At 42.7% G+C, this 21,167-nt stretch overlaps 1 long non-coding RNA gene across 1 annotated transcript in view; it reads left to right on the top strand.

The window, feature by feature from the left end:
• Nucleotides 1-1,125: 1,125 nt before the first annotated feature.
• LOC123617339 (uncharacterized) overlaps nt 1,126-21,167 on the top strand; it is a 41,097-nt gene continuing 21,055 nt past the window's right edge. Inside the window, exons 1-2 of the long non-coding RNA XR_012509506.1 lie at nt 1,126-1,515; nt 4,007-4,168. This is a non-coding gene — a long non-coding RNA (uncharacterized LOC123617339). The remainder of the gene's footprint in view (nt 1,516-4,006; nt 4,169-21,167) is intronic.

Here is a 21,167-nt window from a genome sequence, read left to right as displayed (position 1 = left end):
TCTGCACTTTGAAAAAAATTTTCATATCACAAAGAGTTGCACATCAGTACAGAAAGCTCTGCCTAATTTTTAAAATAACCACACATACTCTCTTTTATGGAATCATTATTTAAGTGGTTATCTACTGATGAACATTTATGTTTTTTTTTCCCATTTCAAATAATGCTTAAGTACCCTTGTATATACTTTCTTGTGCACACACAGCCAGCCACTAAATCTGTAGGACATACTTCTAGAATTGGTAAAGCAAAAGCGATGTGCATTTTAAATTCTAAAAGGCATTGCCTAGTTTCCTTCCAAGAAGTGGCACTAATTTACAGCGAATAGGAATGCCTGCTTAGGTTCTTAAAGGACTGTCCAGCCTGCATATCGATCATCTCCTATGAAACTTGCAACACTCTCAGAGTAAAAAGGGGAGACTTTACAATTACAACTGTTTTAGAAATAGGGAAACCGAAGCCCAAGGAAGTAACTAGGCCTACGATAAAGCCTGAATTAGATCTTAGATTTCTAGATCTCAGTCCGAAGGCCTAATTCGGGAATGGAAAGGGTGGTTCCAGGGCCATCAATGTACCGAGTTCACAATTCTGCTCAAGACGCGCCGTGGGCAGGGAAGCCGGAGGGATGGTCAGGAGGACCCCTGCTCACGGACTCCCAGTTCAACTCGCACCTGATACAGGAGCCTCCCAAGAGCCGGAGCGGTCGCCCAGGCCCGACTGGAACACCAGTGCGACGAGGAGCTAGCGTCCCTTGGGCAGCCCATCCCTTCTGGGCCAGCTCCCATCTCCACAACATTCTCCCTCCGTGCCGCCCGGCTCAGCCGGGGCTGGGACGAGTCATGAGCCAGAGCCTACCCTCGTCAGGACAAGTTTTGAAACGACAAAGCTGAACCCGCGCCCAGGAGACCGCGACCCCGCCTCTTCACCCAGCACCCCAGACGCCTCAGAACCGCGGCTGCCAAGAGAAACTATCCTTCAGGCCTCCGCAGTCTTTCTCACCCGGCAGCGCCCAGAAAGGGCCCCGGGGAGGGATGTTGGGGGAAACCCGGCAGCTCAAAACCGGTCGCGACACTGGGGCGCCATCTTGCGTCCGTTCCTCTGGCCGCCGGGCGACTTCCCGGAAACCACACTCCCCTGCGTGCCTAGGGCATCCGCGCACGCGCGAAAAGCCTCTTTTTTCGTTTCCATGGGAACCTCGCCCTCCTGAGTCCCGGCAGTTAGGGCACCAAGCTGTTGCTATCTCTCAGGTGCCCTGGCGCTAGGACAGGGTCTGAGGAGAGGGAAGTAGGAACCTGAGGGAAGTAGGCCAGCCGACTTTGCCTCCCGGCATCAGCGCTCCCGAGTTCCCAGCAGCGTCCGGGCGTCCGCGCGCTCCCGGGGCCTTGGCGTTCTGAGGCGAAGGGGCCCGGGGAGGCTCGGACTCGAGAGGCCGTGTCCGACTCTGGCCTGCGCGACTCTGCTCGTTCCACGCCAGCACCTTGTCACCCCCGGCCAAGGGCCTGCGCGCCGCCGACAGGTACTCGCGGGGCGCGGGCTGGGCGCGGCAGCCCGCGGGGTTGGTTGGCGCCCCAGGTGAACATGCAGGTAGCGCGGGGCAGGATAATGAGAGCGCCTGGGGTTGGATACGGCTCAGCCTCTGAAGACTACAAGAGACCCCGGGCTCATCCCTCTGCTTGACTTCCCCCTCTATAAAATGGAGCTTGGATCGGAACTCTAGTGCACTTTGCGATTCCGTCGCAGAGCAGACCCTGGCTCTGTGTGACCCAAGTCCCTTTATCTCTCTGAGCCGAAGTTTCCCTCTCTGTAAAGAGGCTGAAACACGTGTTCCCTAAGGTCTCTTCTAGCGGATATGGGATCATTGCCCCTCATTGCACACCAAATGCAAGAAGGAAAAAGGGGAACTGGATGGTTTGAGCAGGAATCTCAGGTCAGGATCTAGAGTCAGAGACACTTGGGTATGTGACTTTGAGCAAAGTTATTACATCTCTTGAGGCTGTTTTCTCATTTGCAAAACTGGAGGTACTGATAGAACCATTTCAGGTTTTTGAAGGTTAAATGAGAGTAAGTTTTTAGCCTGCACATAGTAAGTGCTATCTCAGTCCCAGCCGTCAATTCTGATTCTTTTTCAAAAACATTCCTTAGCCCCATGAGACCTTTTCCTAATTTTTGGAGTCACTTCCTCTATTGATGGGCAAATCTGTTCTCCTAGGCAGGATGGTTTTATAGGCTGATTCTGATGGGAAGCCTCAGCCTTCTTACCCAAGGCTGGACACTCATGGCCAGTGTATCTCTTCCCTTCAACTGTACTCTGGGTCATATCAGTACCATACAGCATTTAGGGAGAGTGCCAACACCACATAGTGCAGAAGATGCCTTCCTTTGTGGGAGATACATAGAGGATGTGAGCACTTCCATATTATGGTGCAGAAACAGCTGAATATTGAATTATAATATTTATATAATAGAACATTTACATAAGATTGGATATACACACAGTTAAAAGGAATGCCCAAGAATCCTATGCTACTTACCTTGAGTTCTTTATGTTAATTGTGAAAAATCCTAACAAGGAGTTTTAAATTAGTGATAAAAATGTATTTTTAAGTCTGAGAACTTCCAGTAGCTTCACAAATAAGCCTTTGCTCATCCACCAGACATCTTTATGTGGGAGCCTTATTCCATTAGTATATTTTGAGCACCTTTTATGTACATAGTACTGTGTGGGGTGCTCTGGAAGATACAAAGATGTATAAGATGATCTTTGTCCTCAGGAAATGAAGAGTCTAGTAGAGAAGATCAACTATGCGTACAGAACACATAAGTAGAAAGTGATGTGTCTGGAGAGAGGTACAGGTAACTGGGCTCATTCATACAGGTAAAGGTGAGCGTTCAGAGACAGGGGACACCACTGCTGAGTGGCTGTATAATGAAAGTGTCAACAGGCAGATAGCATTTGAGGTGGGTCCTGAAGTATGTGGAAAATGTGGATATGTGAAGAGGTAGGGAAAAATATTCTGGGCAGCCTCCCCACAGCCCTGAGACAAAGGGGAGAAATGTCTGTAGATGCTGAGCTCTTAGAAGGCAGGGACTGGGTTTTGGTCAGTATTTTAGTCCCAGCTTCACCCACGGATGGCACATGGTAAAATTAGTGAAGGAACAGGGGCTATGACAGGGGTTCCTGTGGAGAGGAACCAAGATGTGGTCTCTGTATTATCCTGAGGCCCTTTTATTAGGCTCATATGCCCTCTTCCAGCCCCTCTTCCAGGGGAAGAATGTGAAGAGGCAGATGATTTGGGGGCAAGGGCCGTGTTGTTGGCGTATTTAGTGCAGGACCAGCCAACTGGGAGCAGAGCGAACAGGGTCTTTTGAGTGGGTGGGAGGGTTTGTGAGTCTCCTTCCGTGGAGACAAGCTGAAAGAGTGCGAGGAAGGGAAGTGCGGCGCAGGGTCAGGAGGCAGTCTTGAGGACCAGGGATGGATACTCCTTTGGCTCTGTGGCATTGTGTCTGTTCTTGGCTCTTCTTTTTCTGTGGCCTACTCCTCCCCAGAGACCTTCCTCTCCCCATCTGCGACCCACCTGGGAGTGGGAAACTAGGTTGCCAAGGCCTACGGCTGCTGCCAAGGAATGAGGGGGGCTCAGCAGCAGCATCTTAGGCTGATGTCTGGGCCCTGCCCTTCCAGAGTCCTGCGCAGGGCTGACCGTGTGCCGGTAGCTGGCACTGAAGCAGCCCACTTAGAGCAGCTGTGCAGTGACCTGGGGAGCAGGGAACTACCTTAGGACCTGGGCTGGATCTGTTACTTGAGGAGAACAAAGCGGAGAAGATTGAAAGGAGAAAGGCTTGAGGACACAGCAACCCTCCCAAGTGCTGTTTAGACATCCCCTGGGATCCTCTATTGCTCACAAAGCGTGCAGCCATCCTCAGAACAAGGAAGCTGGGGAGAGATTAAGTGGGTACAACCACAGAAAGGATGGGGCACAGCTGACTGCCTATTTTGTCCCTGGGTGTAGGATGGTACGAGACTTCTGGGAGCCTCAAATGCTCCCTTTCCTGGATCTGTGACCCAGGGTGAGGTGTTACACCATCTTCCTGGCAGCCCAAGCTCCCACCCAGAGTCCTGCTCTTCCTCTCCATCCTGCCTCTCCAGTTTGCTTCTCCTTTGCTGGCTGAAGGTATGTGCTTGCTGGGTGTGTCAGGATTCCTGTGTAGCTGAGTACCACAGGAAGCCTTAGTAACTCCAGACCTGGTGCTTGAGAAAAGGTTACCACAGCTCAGGGCCTGCCACGGAGGCCTACATCAGCCTGCTTTAGAAGCATGATGATCCTTTACAATTTGCAAGCTGGAGAGTCTTGTATTATGACTTTCCCTTTTCCATCTGAGGGATATCAGTTTTTAGATTTAGGTCAAAGAGCCAAATGGTGGCATTGAGACCAGTGATCTTTCCACTGCGATGGCTGTCACTAAAAGGGTACTATCTACTTCCTGATAAAGACACAGTGCAAGGCTAACCTGACTTTAAACCAGGGCTCTCCTTCCTTCCCATTTCAGCTGGAATTTCCTGCCTGTTTTCCTCAGTTCTCCAGCCCAGCTTCTCTGTCGTTGGGCATATTTGGCCAGAACCTCTCACTCTCAGGCCCTCGCTAGTCGCTGACTTGTCCCATGGCAGCAGGTCGCTCCCGAGAGCAGTGCTCCTCCCCTTACTCTACCAGGTTTGCACATCGCCAGGCAGCTGCACTGGATAGCTGGGACACCGTAGGGGATTCTTTATCTTGAGCTTGAGGATCAAGAACACAAAAGCTATTTTCCCAGTGGGTAGGGAGGCAAGTTGGCAGAGTCATCCCAGTGAGATTCCCTGGTCTGTATAGTAATGCCACACCCCACCCCACTGCCACCCCTGGTGGCAGGTCAGTGAGTCTTGGAGGTAAAGGTGGGGAGGCGGGTATGGCAGGGAGGGGCATGCAGAGCAAGCCCAGGTTAAAGCAAGGCCCCATGTGCTGGCCTAACTCAAGCCAGATGTGATTGCGGTGGTGGGCGACAGGTTGGGTGAAGGAGGAGGCCCCTGGAGGGCGGAGGTGGGAGTCGGAGCTGATTATATGCACCCCACATATGCACTTGGCCTGAGAAGGTGTGGAGCTGGGCAGGTGTGCCCAGGACAGCAGAGTCAGGTGGCACTCTGCTGTGCAGCTCATCTCTTGGTTTGGCAGACTGACTCCAAGGCCTCTGACGAAGGCCTCAAGAAACTTTCTCCACGGCTTCCACCCTGACTTGTGGCTCAGCTTGATGCCTTCTCCAGCCCTGCCCACTGTCTGATTGTCCAGGTGTTCCTGTGCTAGGCTGAACTCCACCTTGTCAGAATGTCCACACTCCTGCCAACCTCAAGCTTTTATTTTCTATACAGAATTGGGAAGCTGGGAGAGGGAGGCTGAGTGCCATGAGGATAGAGTAAGTAGTTTGGGGGCAACACATGAAATTATTGGGGTCAGTGGGATTCCTGACTGGCAAGCAGAGATTCCCCCCCACCCCCAGTCCTGCTGGACATCCTGTATGGCCGGTGGGACTGGCTGGAGCAAGGCTTGCAGGCTCTCCCCATAGCCAGATATGTTGCAAGTGTCCCTGCTGCCCCACCCACCATCCTGCTCCAGCCTCCTCCTCCACCTCAGCCCTGCTCTTTCATCTCTTCCCTCTCTCCCTCCGCCCTTGGCCCACCCACACCTGAGCTGCTTAGGAATGCCCATCTTGGCCTGCATGCTGCATTCCTCTCCTCTTACAAAAGAAAAAGGACTCAGCAAAGAAACGAGGTTAGGGCAAGGAGACAGAACTATGTGCAGGCTAAATGGAGAGGAACCAAGTTGAAGGAATACTGCCAGAGAAGGACTGTAGGTATCAGTCAGCTCTCAGGGCCTGCTGGTCCCAGGCGTGGGTGAGGCGGGTCCAGTGGAGAATTCTGTTCTGATTGGACCCTGTTTGACAGCCTGAGGGCCTATGAAGGATCAATTTGACAGGAATGCTGGGATAAAACTAAACCTATTTCTTTTTCTTATAGTTCATCTCTTTGAGTCTTGAGCTGCAAACCAGCCTTTCCTGCTGACTCCCATTTCCTCTATTCTGCTACACCCAGGTGTAAACCTCAGGGTGATAATTCTCACTTTCCACATTTCATCAGTTATCAAATTCTGAAGGGCCTTCACAAAACAGTTGCCTTTTATTCCTACTTCCTCCACCTAGCCTAAGTGCCTGCTCCCATGCCTAGACTACTGTAGTAGCCTTCTAGCTGTTAGGCCCTTTAGTCTGTCCAGAGCGTCATGACTAGGGTAATCTTTCAGAAGTATTGCATCACTTCACATATGTTACTCCCATGTTTATTGCCTTCCGTGGTGCTCCTCATTGCTTGCCAAGTACAGAACAGACTCTGTTCCTTGCTCAGGGCCTTTTCCAATTTGGCACATAGCCTACCTTTCTGACTTTATCTCCTACAACGTCCTTATATGCACCTTTGACTCAAGTCAAATTAGATTACTATTTCTTGAAAACACTTTTTCTTCCCCTTAACCATTGCTCATGCTGTTCTATCTGTCTGGGAGGATCCCCTCTCACATTCATTTATTCATTTAAAAATTTTTATTGATCCTGCTAAAATCTGGAAAAAGAAGTGGATCACTACTTCTATTTAACATAGTTTTGGAAGTTCTAGCCATAGCAATCAGACAAGAAAAAGAAATAACAGGGGTCCAAATTGGAAGAGAAGATATAAAACTGTCACTATATATAAAAGACCCTAAAGGCTCCACACAAAAACTGCTAGAGCTGATAAAAGAATGCGGCAAGGTAGCAGGATAAAAGATTAACATATAGAAATCAGTTGCTTTTCTTTACACAAACAATGAAATACCAGAAAAGGAAAATAAAGAAAGAATCCCTGTTAAAATCGCATCCAAAAAAATAAAATTCTTAGGAAAAAATCTGGCCAGGGACGTGAAAGACTTATATGTAGAGAACTACAAAACATTGATTAAGAAAATTAAAGATGATGTAAAGAAATGGAAAGATATCCCATGCTGTTGGATTGGAAGAATTAATATTGCTAAAATGGCCATACTACCCAAAGCAATCTGCAGATGTAATGCGATCCCTATAAAATTACCCAGGACATTTTTCACAGAACTAGAACAAATAATCCTAAAATTTATATGGAATCACAGAAGACCCAGAATTGCCAAAGCACTACTGAAGAAAAGGAACGAATCTGGATGAATAACCCTTCCAGACTTCAGACAATACTACAGAACTACAGTAATCAAAACAGCATGATATTGGTACAAAAACAGACATATGGATCAATGCAACAAAATAGAGCCCAGAAATAAACCCACAGACTTACAGTCAATTAATATTCAACAAAGGAGGCAAGAATATACAATGGAGAAAAGACAGTCTCTTCAGCAAGTAGTGTTGGGAAAACTGGACAGCCGCATGTAAATCAGTGAAGTTAGAACACTGTCACACCATACACAGAAATAAACTCAAAATGGCTTAAAGACTTAAACATAAGACAAGACACTATAAATTCCTGAAAGAAAACATAGGCAAAAACATTTTCTGACATAAATCTTAGCAATGTTCTCCTAGGGCAGTCTACCCAGGCAATAGAAATAAAAGCAAAAATAAACAAATGGGATCTAATTAAAATTATAAGCTTTTGCATAGCAGAGGAAACCATAGGCAAAACGGAAAGACAACCTACGGAATGCGAAAAAATATTTGCAAATGGTGCAACTTACAAGGGCTTAATTTCTAGAATATAAAAACAGCTCATATAGTTCAATAACAACAACAACAAAAAACCCAAATAACTCAATACAAAAATGAGCAGAAGACCTAAACAAGCAATTCTCCAATGAAGACATACAAATGGTCAATAGGAACATGAAAAATTGCTCAATATCATTAATTATCAGAGACAAGCAAATCAAAACTACAATGAGGTATCACTTCGCACCAGTCAGAAAGGCCATCATTAAAAAGTCCGCAAATGATAAATTCTGGAGAGGGTGTGGAGAAAAGGGAACCCTCCTACACTGTTGGTGGGAATGTAGTTTGGTGCAGCCATTATGGAAAACAGTATGGAGATTCCTCAAAAAACTAAAAATAGACTTACCGTATGATCCAGCAATCCCACTCCTGGGCATATATCTGGAGGGAACTCTAATTCGAAAAGACACATGCACCCCAATGTTCATAGCAGCACTATTTACAATAGCCAAGACATGGAAACAACCTAAATGTCCATCAACAGATGACTGGATAAAAAGGTTGTGGTATACATATATACAATGGAATAGTACTCAGCCATAAAAAATAGGAAGATAATGCCATTTGCAGTAACATGGATGGACCTGGAGAATGTCATTCTAAGTGAAGTAAGCCAGAAAGACAAAGAAAAATACCATACGATATCACTCATATGTGGAATCTAAAAAAAAAAAAAAAAAGACACAAGTGAACTTATTTACAAAACAGAAACAGACTCACAGACATAAAAAGCAAACTTTCAGTTACCAGGGGAGAAAGAGGGTGGAAAGGGATAAATTGGGAGTTTGAGATTTGCAGATACTAACTACTATATATAAAATAAACAGCAAGGTCCTACCATGTAGCACAGGGAACTATATTCAATATCTTGTAGTAACCTATAATGAAAAATAATATGAAACCGAATATATGTGTATATATGTATGACAAACATTATGCTATACATCAGAAACTGACACATTGTAAACTGACTATACATCAATAAAAATTTTTAAACAATTTATTGAGCACCTTCAAAATAAAAGACTTTGAACATTTTCAGACTTACAGAATAGTTGAAAGAATAGTACACTGAACACATATCTGGATTCACCAGTTGTTAACCTTTTGCCACGTTTCTTTCCCTTTTTTTCTAGATCCACTGAAAATAAGTTGCAGGCATTAAGACACTTCACCTCTAAATATTTTGGCCTATATCCCCTAATAATAAGGAGATTATCCTACATAACTACCATTTTTTAATTGTGGTAAAATATACCTAACATGAAATTTACTATTTTAACCATTTTAAGTGTACATTTGTGGCATTAAGTACATTCACAATGTTGTGCAACCATCACCCACTATCCACTTTCAGAACTTTTTCATCATCCTGAAAAGAAAATTCTATACTCATTAAATATCCCTTTCCCCTGGTAACCTCTATTTTGCTTTCTGTCTCTCTGGATTAGCCTATTCTAGGTAGTTCATATAAGTGGAACCTCACAATATTTGTCCTTTTGCGTCTGGCTTATTTCACTTAGTATAACGTCTGTAAAGGTTTACTTATGTTGTAGCATTATCAAAGTTTTATTCCTTTTAAATGTTGAATAATATTTCATTGTATGTGTATATCACATTTTGTTTAGTTACTCATCTGTTGTTGGACACTTGGGTTGTTTCCACCTTTTGGCTATTGTGAATAATGCTGCTCTGAACACAGGTGTACAAGCATCTATTTGAGTCTCTGCTTTCAGTTCTTTTGGGTATATACCTTGAAGTGGAATTGCTGGATCATATGGTAAGTCTGTTTAACTTTCTGAGGAACTGCCAAACTATTTTCCATAGTGACCAAGAAATTTCACAATGCAATATTATCGCCTAGACTACAATCATAGTTACATTTCTCCAGATATCCCTAAAATCTGGAATAGTCCTCCTGCCTTTTTTTTTTTCCATGGCATTGATGTTTTTGAAGAATGCAAACTAGTTATCTTGCAGAATATCTCTTAATTTGGATTTGTTTGAATGTTTCCTCTCAGTTAGATTCAGGTGAAACCTCTTTGCAAGAGTACTACATAAGAGACATGTTCTTTCTGTTGTTGTTTCAATAATTTAATACTGCTTTATCTCATTATTGTTAATGCTGAAGCATCAAGACACATTACATATGGGGTACAATGATATGAAGAAATGGAAGACAGAGAACAATGGAATCACACCTTTAAGGTGCTGACAAAGATGAACTTCAATCTAGAATTCTATAGCCAATGAAAATATCCTTCAAAATGAAGGAGAAATAAAGACATCTTCAGAAAAATCATAAAATGAGAGAATTTATTGCCAGCAGACCTACACTATGAGAAATGCTAAATGAAGTTATTTAGACTGAAGAGAAATTTGGAAGCTTGTATCTATAGGAAGGAATGAGGGCCACAGGATTGATAAATACCTGGGTAATTATAAAAGAATGGCTTTTTTCTTCTCCTAATGTCCATAAAAGACAAATGACTGTTTATAGTAGAAGTATTATTATAAGATACAGTTTATGATATATGTAGCAATAAAATATGTGATAATAACACAAAGAATGAGAGTAAAAATACAATTACATTGTAAAGTTCTTTTGTGAAATGTGAAGTTCAATTATGTGATAAATGTGATGTATATTACAATTTCTAGAACAGTCATTAAAAATAATAAAAAGGTATAGCTAAAAAGCAAATAGAGGAAATAAAATATAATGTTAATTATATTTAATATTGAATCATAATATGCAACCATTATATCTATTAATTAATCATTAGTAATATATTATTAATTATAATATCAATTATATATAATAAATGTAACATTCAGTTCTTCAAAAGAAGTCAGGAAAGAACTGAGGAACAAAAGAATATATGGGGCAAATAGAAAACAAATAGCAAGATAATATACTTTGTTATGGGTTGAGTTGTGTCTCCCACCAAAATACACATACTGAAACCCTGCACTTCAGAATGTGACTGTATTTGGAGATAGAGTTTTTACAGAAGTATTACATGAAAATGAGGTCATTAGGGTAGACCATAATCCAGTATGACTGGTGTCTTTATAAGCAGAGGAAATTTGGACACAGACATGTACAGAGAGAAAAGGATGTGAAGATGCAGGGAAAGACAGTTGTATACAAGCCAAAGATTGAGGCCTGGAATAGATTCCTTCCTCACAGCTCTCAGAAGGAACCAACACTGCCAACACCATGATCTCAGACCTCTTGCTTCCAGAATTGTGAGTAAATAAATTTCTGTCGTTTAAGCCTCCCAGTCTGTAGTACTTTGTTATGGCAGCCCTTGCAAGTTAACACAGACTTAAACCCAACTATATTAATAATTCCTTTAAATACAAGCATTCCAATTAAAGAAAAAAAGTCAAGACCCAACTATAGTTGACCCTTGAACAAAGCAGGGATTAGCGGCACCAGCCCTCCCTGCAGTTGAAAATTTGGGTATAACCTTACAGTCAGCCCTCCCTGTCCACAGTTATGCATCCATGGATTCAGCCAACTGCAGATCATGTAATACCGTAGTACCTATTTATTGAAAAGAATCCATGTGTAAGTGGAGCCCGCAGCTTAAACCTGTGTTGTTCAAGGGTCAACTGTATTTATCTAAAAGGTATAATTTTAATATACAGACACAGAAAGTAAAAGGATGAAAAAAGATACACTATGTACATAGAAAGCTGATGCAGCCACATTAATATCAGGCAAAATCATGTCAAGGAGAACTAGAAGAGAAAAAGAGACAGTTCATAATCAGAAAAGGGTCAACTGAACAGGAAGACATAATTCTAAGTGTATATGCACTTGATAACAGCACAAAAAGTGAAATAAAAACTAACAGAGTTAAAGGGAAAAACAGACAATGATGCTGTTATAGTCAGAGATTTGAAAACTCCTCTACTGATGACGGATAGAGTATTTTGGCATAAAAGCAGTAGGATTTAGAAACTCTGAATACAGTCAACCATCTTGATATAATTGACATTAAAGAAACTCCACCCCATAATTGCAGAATGCACATTTTTTTTCAAGTACTCATGGAGTATTCACTAAACTGGATTATATCCTGGGCCATAAAATAAATCTCAATACATTTCAAAAGATTCAAATGTCATAGAATATGCTCTCTAATCACAATGGAATTAAGTTAGAAATAAATAATATATCTAGAAAATCCACAGATGTTTAGAAATTAAAGAATATGTTTCTATATAACTAATGAGTCAAAGAAGAAAACAAATGAAATTAGAAAATGTTTCAAGCTGAACAATAATGAAAGCACAGAGTATCAAAATTTGTGTAGTGCAGCTAAAGAAGCACTTAGAGAAAAATGTGTAACTAAATGTCTATATCAGAAAAAAAGAGAAAGGTTTAAAGTCAATATTCTACATTTCTATGTTAAGAAGCCAGAAGTTTGCCGATTTCTCAAAAAGTTAAACAGAATTACCACATGATCCAGCAATTCTGCTCCTAAATATATACCCAAGAGAATTGAAAACATATGTTCATATAAAATTTGTACATGCATGTTCATAGCAACATTAGTCTTATAGCCCAAAAGTAGAAACAACTCAAATGTCCACCAACTAATGGATGGATAAAAAAAATATGATATAGCCACACAGTGGAATACTATTCAGGCTTCAAAAGGAATGAAGTAGTCACATGTTACAACATGTATAAATCTTGAAAACTTTATCCTAAGTGAAAGAAGCCAGACACAAAGGGCCACATATTCTATGATTCCATTTAAATGAAATATTCAGAATAGGCAAATCCATAGAGACAGAAAGCAGACTAGTGGTTTGCAGGAGGAAATTGAGACTGACTGCTGTTAGGTACAGGGTTTCTCTGGAGTGATGGAAATACTCTGAAATTAGAGAGTGTCAGTTGTTGCACAACACAGTGAATATACTAAAAGCCACTGAATTGTACACCTTTAAATGGTAGATTTTATGTGAATTCTATCTTTATAAAAGAATAAAATAAAATAAATTAGAAAAAGAACAAGTTAAACCTAACAGAAGGAAGAAATAATGAAGAGCAGAAATTAATGAAATAGAAAATACACAAAGAATGGAGAAAGTTGGCAAAGCCAAAAGTTGGTTCTTTGAAAACATTAATGAATTTGATAAACCCCTGGTATGACTGATTAAGGGGAAAAAAGAAGGAAAGTACAAATTACCAATTATCAGGGAAAAAAAGAGTGACAATTAATTTAAAATAGATCTTAGCCTTAAATGTAAAAGCTAAAACAATAAAACATCTAGAAAAAAATATTTGTTAGGGGTAGGTAAATATTTCTTATGGTATGAAAAAGCACTAACCATGAAAGAAAAAAGTAGATCAATCAGATTTCATTGAACTAAAAATTTTGGTTCTTCAAAAGACACTATTTAGAAAATGAAAAGGCAAACTACAGGCTGGGAGGAAATATTCATAATATATATATATATATATCTCAAAGGTTGTATATCCAGAGTATATAAAGAACTTTTACCACTCAGTAATAAGAAGCCAAACAATCCTAATTTTAAAATGGACAAAATATTTTAAAAGACATTTCACCAGAGGAGATAAATAAATGGCAAGTAAACCTATGAAAGATGCTCAACATCAGAAAAATGCAAATTGAAACCACAGTGACATACCACTTCACACTTACTAGAATGGTTAAAACTTAAAAGACTAACAATAACAAGTGTTGGTAGGATATGGGGCAACAAAAACTTTCACACATTGCTTTGCTGATGGGAATGTAAAATGGTAGAACCACTTTGGAAAACAGATTAGCAGTTTCTTATAAAATTAATGTATATATGTTATACCTCCCAGCAGCCCGACTCGTAGCATTTATCCAAGAGAAATGAAAACATATACCTACACAAAGACTTGTACATAAGTATTCATAACAGCTTGATTTACTGGAGCCCAAAACTAGGATGTTCATCAGCTGATAAATGGATAGCTTCATTTGAGTGTGTTCATACAATGCAACAAAGGTGAATGAAGTGCTGACATACAACAACATAGTTGGATCTCTCAGACATTATAATGAGTGAAATAAGTCAAGTATGCTGAATGGTGACATTTATGTAAGTTCTAGAACAGGCAAAACAAATCTTTGATTATAGATATCAAATCACTTGGGATGGAAGAGGAGGGAGAGATTGGGTGCAAAGGAGAGTGAGGGAACGTTCTGACTGATGGAAGTGCTCTAGATCTTAATTGGGTGGGAGGTACACTGGTGTATACATTTACCAACACTATATATTTAAAACCTGTAATTTTGTTGTAGATAAATTATATTTCAATAAAGTTGATTTTTTAAAAATCAACATAGTGATACCCCCAATTCAAATCTAACATTTCAGGATTCTTCCTCACCTTTCCCCATTCCGTATCTGATCTTCCTTTTCTGACAGTCTCTGGTTCCCAACATCTATATATTTATTCATTTTTTTCTAGTCTTAAACAAAAACAGCTAAACAGTTTTAGAATTAGTACACCAGTACTATTATCAACAACACATCTACTAAGCAAAGTTCAAGATTTTTATTGATGTGGTTCTTTTATTCTTAGGAGGTCCATGAACTGTGTTCATAATTTACTTGGATTCTTGTATTCCTTTTTTGTGAGGTTATATTATCATTTTGATATACAGTTGGGTTCGTTTGTTACTGTTTATGTTCAATTTTTGGATTTTTGAAAATCTTTTTTGACATAGTTTTTTTTTTTGTTTTTTTTTTTTTTTTTTTGGAGGAGGGTGAGGTCATTAGGTTTGTTTGTTTGTTTACTGGAGGCACTGGGGATTGACCCCAGGCCCTTGTGCATGCTAAGCATGCGCTCTACCACTGAGCTGTACCCTCCCCACTATCGATACAGTTTTGAATATGTAAAATGTTTATATGGTTCGTGAGCTGAAACGATATAAAAAAATAGAGAAATCTCATTCCCATCCTTTCATCCACCCCATTCTTACCTACCCACAGTAGCAACCATTTTATTTGTTTCTACTTTACTCTCCCTATGTTTCTTTTTTCAAATGTCTATCTCATTTCCCCTTCTTCCATACACAAAGGTAGTAAATTGTACTACTTATTTAACAATTTGTCCTGGAAATCACTCCATATCAGCTTATGGAAATCTTCCTTTTTTTTTTTTTTAATAGCTACACAGTATTCCATTGAGCGGTTTTATTTAATCCATGAACAGGAATTTAAGTTGTTTCCAATATTCTGCTATTACAAATAATGCCACAGTCAATAATGCTTACGCACATGTTATTTTATGTTTGTGGAAGTGAATCTTCAGGGTAAATTCCTGAAAGTGGGATTGCTGGGTTAAAGGTAAATGCCATGTCATTTTATCAGTACTACCAGATTCCCCTCCCTGGGGACCCTGCCATCTTTCGCTCCTTCATGTTTCCCCCAAACCTTGTCAACAGAGTATACTGTCCAAGTGTTTCAGCTTTTGCCAGTCTTATTTGAAGTGAAGTTGGGCATCTTTTCATGTATTTAGGGTGGACTGAAAGGTCTTTAAGGCTTGGACCCAAGCCATATATTCTACATACTTACTACTACTGACAGATACCCTGTATGAACTTGTTAAATGAATAAATGAATGAACTGGATGGACTTATACTAGACTCATAATTTTTGCAGTCTTGAGAAACCAAGAGTCCCCATGACAAGTTGACTGTTATCCCAGTGTGGGGCAGTGCCAGGTGCCTGGCAGAGGTCTAGTAAAAGAGGAGATGGGCCTGCCAACTGCTAGGACCCCACTGTAAGGACGGGTAGAAGGCCCTTCTCTCCCAGTGGAATATGATAAAAAGAGTGCAGCATCATGGGAGCAGAGACATGCACAAAGCCATTGCAGTACATGACGCAGTGACCCTTCTACCTCAGTGGGATTGTTTCTGTTATTTTTAGTATTTATTAAATACATCAACATGGATGTGGCAAGACTTTTTTCTTATTGATAGATTGATTAAATAGGTAATACAGTTAAATAGTTCAAATTCAAAAGTCCCTCATTCCTGTTTCTAAGCCACCAAGTTACCTTCCTCTCAAAAGCAACTGATGTTATCAATTTCTTGGGTGTCCTTTCAGAGATCCTGTGTGCTTAAAACAAGTGAATACACACACGTTTTAACCTAAATTGTAGCATATTATACACACTGTTCTGTAAATCTTTTTTCCCACTTAACTGTTTATTTTGGAGATCATCCCACTCTGTACCAATACACACAGAGCTTCCTGGAACTTTTTCACAGCACGGTGCCCGCTGTGCACTGCAGCCTACTTTGCTGGTGCCTCATTGATAGACATTTTAGGCTGTTTATAGTCTCTGCCATTACAAACAGTACTGTAATGTTATTTTGGACCTACAAGAGTATCTGTAGGATAAATTTCTAGATATGGACTGAAAGGGACACATGCATTTGTAATTTTGATAAATCATGCCAAACTGGTGTCCTTGGAGTTGTCCCAGTTTACACCCCAACGTTGTGGGAGGTAATAGTAGGACCCTGGGCAGCCATGCTCTTGAGCGCACGTGGAGAAGCTGGCTGGATGCTCCTCCAGCCAACAACTGCCTCTGCTCATATGAGAGAACCTCAGCTGAACACTCAGCCTGCTGGCCCAGTGCGGGCACAAGCTTCAAAGCAGAAAATGAAAAGGGTCCTGCCTCTGAAGTTGACAGCTTTGATGCTTTCCTTGATGAGAAGGAAAAGATGGCACCTGCTGTCAAGGCCACACAACTGCTGGGAGAAGTGACATAGTTGGAGACCACATTTCACTGGAGTTTAGGACTGGCCTTCACGACAGGTACATAAATGATTCTCACAGGCTGGACAGGACCAACAGATCAAATGGTAGGTGCCAGTGAAGTGGGAAGGTTTTTTCAGCTGTGAGTGCTTACTGTGTAGCTATCCCTGTGCTAGTTACACTGGTGACAAGGATGAAATACTCTCCAGCAGTGGAGATGATGAAATGTATCGCTGTAGCAATGTAACATGCTATAATAAAATGTAAACGGGTTGCACAGGGGATAGAGGAGGAATGCTTAGTGCTTCTGAGGGAAAGCTGTGCAGAGAGAGCAGCGTGCAGTCAAGGTAGCAATTGCAGGACAGGGAGTCACAGAAACCTCCAGGCGGGGTGAAGGAGGCTCCCACACAGAGGAGGTCTCTAGGAAATGCCTTTTCCTTCAAGAGACCACGGACCAAAGTAGTGCTCAGGAATTACCTGAGACCTTTTCAACTTGTGGAAGCCCCTTCTCATCTTTAAATGCTCTGCTTCATTGTCAGAAGTCTGTTTTCCTGAGTCAAGTTCACACCTGTCTTGTGGCAGTGTTTGAAATTCCCTCTCTCTCTCTCTCCCCCCTCTCCCCCAGCAAGCTCCTGGTGCTTAGGGCTAGGTTCTAATTTGCATCTGCCATGACTAGCATAAAGTTGTTGTTTTCTACTTTAGAACTCAGGCAGATGAACCGGAGCCCCACCTGCAGAGAAAACTAGCAATCATGCTGAGCGTCCCAGAAGTCCTAGAGGTGGTGGTCACCCACATTCGCCTCAAGTGGGCACTGTTGTGGCTTCCATCTACTTCTCAGCTAATTCAGAAACGTCTTCCTTTTCCTTGTTTACTCAAGTTTCTTGGTAAATTAAGCCCTCACACTACTAGTGAGTTTGAGAGTGGATAAATGTTGCCACACCTGAGTCAATAAAGAATGAATCAGTGCGCCCCTCATTGATGGGTGTGGCATGGTAGTTACTATGGCAGCTGGGGATGCCAGCGAGAACTACAAAACAAGGCCAGAGGGAAGCAGGAAATATGGGGACTGAATTAGGGTGAGCCATCTGTAACCTGTCCATCTCCTGCTGATGATTTCTTCCTTGGCATCTCAGCACATCACACCAGCCATTGCCACATGTGAGGTTCTCAAGAACTTCCAGACACAACTCTACCTCGTCTCTCCGGCCTCTCTGACACTCTCCCCTCTTCTTTGCTGGGCTTCTTCCACCTTCTTCTGGAGAGTATTTTCCCAAGTGCCAAATTTGGTCCTATCTTTGCACCCTCTCCCTGTCTCTGTTTCCTCTCTCAGAGAACTCATGGGCTCAAATGTCAGTTCTAGGCAGGTGATTCCCCTCTGTCCCCTGGGTACCACACTCTCCTTTGACCTTGCTGCTGGACTTGACCTCTAGGTTTTCATTGCCTACTAGATGTTTCCATTTGGATGTCCTGTCATCATCTCAAACTAAGCATGCATGAAATCGATCCTATCTTCCCCCCCAGTTTCCATTTTTTGGCCTGTGGCACCAGCATCCTCTAACCCACCCAAGCTCAAAACCTGAGTCATTTGATGCCTCCTCCCCATCCCTCCCTTCCCAGGTGCAAGTCTTGCCAACTTTCTTTGCAACCTCCCATAACTCTTCGTCCTTCACACTGTCTGTTAACCAGGGTCTCAGCACCCATGTTGTGAATATTTTGTAGCTTGTACCTGGTCAGAAAGATTCTCTGAAATGATTATTTTATACTATCTCTCTCCTGCTCAAAAACCTTCAGGCATTCTTATCACCGTGGATGAACCCAAACTCCTTTGCCTCAGGCTCAAGCACCTGTGTTTGTCCCAGAGGACCTCACCAGCATTATCCCATGTGACAGAAGTGCAGTCTCTGTAACAGGACTCTGGGATCAAGTCCTATTCCTGATATTTACATGCTGTGTGATCCTGGGCAAGTACCTAACCTCTCTGTGCCTGAATTTCCTCATTAAAATTGCTTTATAAAACGTTTAGAATCATTTCTAGGGCTGCTTTGAGGATAAAAGGCACTTAGGACAGTACTGGATACATAGCAAGCACTGAAATGCCGGCTTTTGGTTGCACTGATTTTTCATAGAGCAAGTGCTGCGGGTTGCACACCTCTCCCCTGGGCGCATACACCCACCTCTCCTCACTACTTTTGCTCAGCCCAGTCCCTCGGTCTAGAATGTTTTTCTCTGTCTGCGGATTCTTACTCACCCTTCAAGGGCCACTGACCTCCCATTTCCTTCTGATAAACGCTTATTTGGTGCTTTCTGCGATGCTGCTCGACCTCAGCTGGGCGATAGAGGGTGTGTCACTGGTATATGAAACCAGTCATAGGCCACACATGATCGCATCTTCCTGGGGTTCATTTTACTTGATAAGTAGGTTCATCTGTTTTTCTGTTACAGCAACTGCTCCAGATATATCATGGAGTAGAATGCAAAACTGGCCAAAGATAAAACACACAACTGCTTAAGAATATTCAGAGTGTCGGTGTCTTGGGCCACCCCAACCCCCAGCCCCAGTGGCAAGTCTGCTTTCATTCTGCATGGAAAGGTCTGAGATGCAGGGACATGGCCAGCAGAAGAGGTTAGGCAGTGCTGCAGGGCATGGCGGTCCTCTGCTCAGGGCCCTTGCAGCAAGGGTCCCTTTAATATGTGGTCTCTCTCCTTCCTGAGAACTGTATTCACACCATTCCTACTTGCCCCAAGGTAGCACTTGTATTACATTATTTTTTAATTTCTCCACGGGTAGGTCTTATCTTGTCGATGCCATCCTGAACACCTGGAGCACAGGTGTGGGTTGGAGCACAGGTGCAGTGACATAGCGGGAAGACAGACCTGGGTGGGAATTGGGCCCTGGTGTTTATTGATTAAGCCAGTCACTTTTCCTCTCAGCCTCGGTTTCCTTATCTGTGGAAGTGGATAATACTCACTTAATGAGATTGTTCTGAGCAGTCAATGAGATAATGTTAAGTGCAGCAGATGGCGTGGATTGTCACTTAATAAACATCACATCCCTTCCAGCCAGTCCAGGCTGTGAGCAAACATCTGATGCTCCAGTGTTCCCACCCCCAACCATACCCCTCTCCCTGCATCCACTCCCACAGCCTCTGCCTCCCTCCCTGCCATGGTGGGTGCTCCTACCTAAGGCCACACTCTTCCTTGTGTACCAGTCCTGGCCCTTCTCACCTCACAGACTTCGCTCACACAACTGCCTCCTCTGTCTTCTGCCGCCTCAGTGTCCCTCCCTGTTGGACCACTCTCTTCTCCATGTAATTATGCTGTAATATCACTCTATCTAAAACAAAAGATGGAACAAAACAACAAATAAAAACCCTTCCTTAATGGGGAGGGTATAGCTCAAATGGTAGAGCACACGCTTAGCATGCCTGAGGTCCTGGGTTCAATCCCCAGTATTTCTATTAAAAATACATAAACCTAATTACCTCCCCCTTGCCAAAAAAATTCTAGAATAATGTGATAAAAAAAAACACAACCTTCCTTGATCCCACATCCTCTTTAGTTACCACTCATTTCTCCCTTTACAGTAAAAGATCCCTGAAACAACTGGCATGACCCCATTTCCACTTCTGCCATCCTTCCCTCTGAGCCCACTCGAGGCACACTCATCCCTGTCACCCCATGGATGCCGCTTGTCTGCAGTGACCTCTGCATGACCAAGTCCAGTGTGCTCTTTGCCGGCTTCATCTTACCAGCCTCTCAGAAGCATCTGAGACCTTGAAACACCCTCCACCCAGGCCTCCCAGGCCCACCGTCTCCTGGCTTTCCGCCAGTCTTGCCACTCCTCAGTCTCCTTTGCTGCATGCCCTCTAAGCATAGAAGGTCCCAGGGCCATGGTCCCAGAGACCACTTCTTCTCTAACTATACTCACTCAGGTCATCTCACCCACACACATGGCTTTAAATACCACCTGAAAGATGCTCAGATTTCTCTCTCACATCCAGACTTGCATATCCACTGCCTACTCCCCATCTTAGATGTGTCACAGACTTCAAATCTGAACTCTTAATTCCCCACCCCACCCTCCCCTTCCCACAATCTTTCCTGTCTTAGTAATGGGAACTCTGTTCTTCCAGTTGCTCAAGCCAAAACTTTTGGAGTTATCCTTGGCTCCTCTCTTTCTCTTAAACTCCACACCTAACGGATCAGCAAGTCCTGTCAGTTAGTTTTGCCTTCAAAATGTAGAAAGAATCTAGCCACTTCCTGCCACCTCTGTCTCCCACCCTGGTCTAAGTCACCACTGCCTCCCACTGGCCAACTCCAGTAGCCTCCTGAGTGTTTGTGTTGCCTCTTCTTTCCCCAACCCCACAAGCTGTTCACCAACAGAGTAATGTTTTTCAAAACATAAATTTGATTGTCATTTATTGCCTTAAAACCCACCAATGTCTTCCTCTCTCATTCAGAATAAAATCCAGATTCCTTATCCTGTCCTATCAGGCCCTATGGGACCTGCCTGCTACCTCTCTGGCCTTGTTTCCCCCACCCCTGCTCCCTGCGCTGCCTCTGCCCAGC

The sequence above is a fragment of the Camelus bactrianus genome, chromosome 10 (genome assembly GCF_048773025.1).
Source record: "Camelus bactrianus isolate YW-2024 breed Bactrian camel chromosome 10, ASM4877302v1, whole genome shotgun sequence".
NCBI lineage: Eukaryota > Metazoa > Chordata > Mammalia > Artiodactyla > Camelidae > Camelus > Camelus bactrianus.
This window is presented reverse-complemented; position numbering and strand designations above follow the sequence as displayed.